At 39.8% G+C, this 860-nt stretch overlaps 1 protein-coding gene across 3 annotated transcripts in view; it reads right to left on the reverse strand.

The window, feature by feature from the left end:
• OSBPL1A (oxysterol binding protein-like 1A) overlaps positions 1–860 on the reverse strand; it is a 234197-nt gene that overhangs the window by 160855 nt on the left and 72482 nt on the right. The gene's annotated exons all lie outside the window — the stretch shown is intronic.

Consider the following 860-nt stretch of genomic DNA (forward strand, 5'->3'; position numbering starts at 1 on the left):
AACAGTTAGGTGGGCAAGAGAGAGGCAGAGGGAGTGAGAAGTCACATCCTGCGAGGGCTTGCTGGTAGGAACAGTTAGGTGGGCAAGAGAGAGGCAGAGGGAGTGAGAAGTCACATCCTGCGAGGGCTTGCTGGTAGGAACAGTTAGGTGGGCAAGAGAGAGGCAGAGGGAGTGAGAAGTCACATCCTGCGAGGGCTTGCTGGTAGGAACAGTTAGGTGGGCAAGAGAGAGGCAGAGGGAGTGAGAAGTCACATCCTGCGAGGGCTTGCTGGTAGGAACAGTTAGGTGGGCAAGAGAGAGGCAGAGGGAGTGAGAAGTCACATCCTGCGAGGGCTTGCTGGTAGGTCACATTTTTGTGAACCAGTACAAGGAGTCTGGGTTTTAGCCTAAATATGATGGAAAGCCACAGAAAGGTTTTAGCTAAAAGAATAACATGATCTGACTTATGTTTCAAACTCTGTCTAAGTGTGTTAAAAGAACTTTTCAAGAATATCTGGGGAAATGTGGACTTTAGCTATTTGATGATTTTTGAGAAATTATAAAATTATTAACAGGATAGTGCCATTGTGGCTATTTAATAGCTCTATTGAGAGAATTCACACACCATATAATTTACTCATTTAGAGTGTACAATTCAATGGTTTTTAGTATATTCACAGAGTTGTGCAACTATCACATTATTTTTTTTAAAGACGACCGTATCTTGTAAAAAAGAATTTAAGTATTTATAGACAAAATAATATGACATCTGGTGAGTGGATTATTGATAATGCCTGAGAGAGGATAATTTTTACATCAATTATACTCTTTTTTAAGCTCTGATAATTTCTGTAATAAAAAGTAAAAAAAAAAAAAAAAAA

This window comes from Bison bison, unplaced genomic scaffold, assembly GCF_000754665.1.
Source record: "Bison bison bison isolate TAMUID 2011002044 unplaced genomic scaffold, Bison_UMD1.0 scf7180017864498, whole genome shotgun sequence".
Taxonomy (NCBI): Eukaryota; Metazoa; Chordata; class Mammalia; order Artiodactyla; family Bovidae; genus Bison; species Bison bison.